This window comes from Pteropus vampyrus, unplaced genomic scaffold (assembly GCF_000151845.1).
Source record: "Pteropus vampyrus isolate Shadow unplaced genomic scaffold, Pvam_2.0 Scaffold317, whole genome shotgun sequence".
Lineage (NCBI taxonomy): Eukaryota > Metazoa > Chordata > Mammalia > Chiroptera > Pteropodidae > Pteropus > Pteropus vampyrus.
The window spans coordinates 368,787-369,200 of NW_011889098.1; positions in this window are offsets into that span (position 1 = coordinate 368,787).

The window sequence follows — 414 nt, forward strand, 5'->3', positions numbered from 1 at the left end:
CCCTCACGCCCTCAGTGGCCCCGGCTCATGACCCAGCACAGGCATCGGCATCACGCCGGCAGTCGAAGGCCCCGGACGTGGCCTCCACTGAGGTCAGGCTCATCTTCTGCAGCATGTCATCGCGGCTTGCCACCGCAGCTGACCGCCTCCTCCCGGTGCTGCTGTGTCCCCTCTCAGGCTGCCGGGCAGGGCGTGCGGTTTGACGGAGGCGGGGAGGGCTCTGGAGGCCCCCGGCCTCCCCTTCACCATCTGCTCACTCGCGCGAGGTGGGCAGAGCTGTGTCACGGCGCAGGGTGGACGTGAGGACGCGGAGAGGCGCGGCACACAGAGCCACCGTCGCATGTAAGGACCAGCTCATCCCTGCCCCTCGGTCAGTGCTCACTGCCCCCTTCCGCCCAACGAGTGGCCTCACGC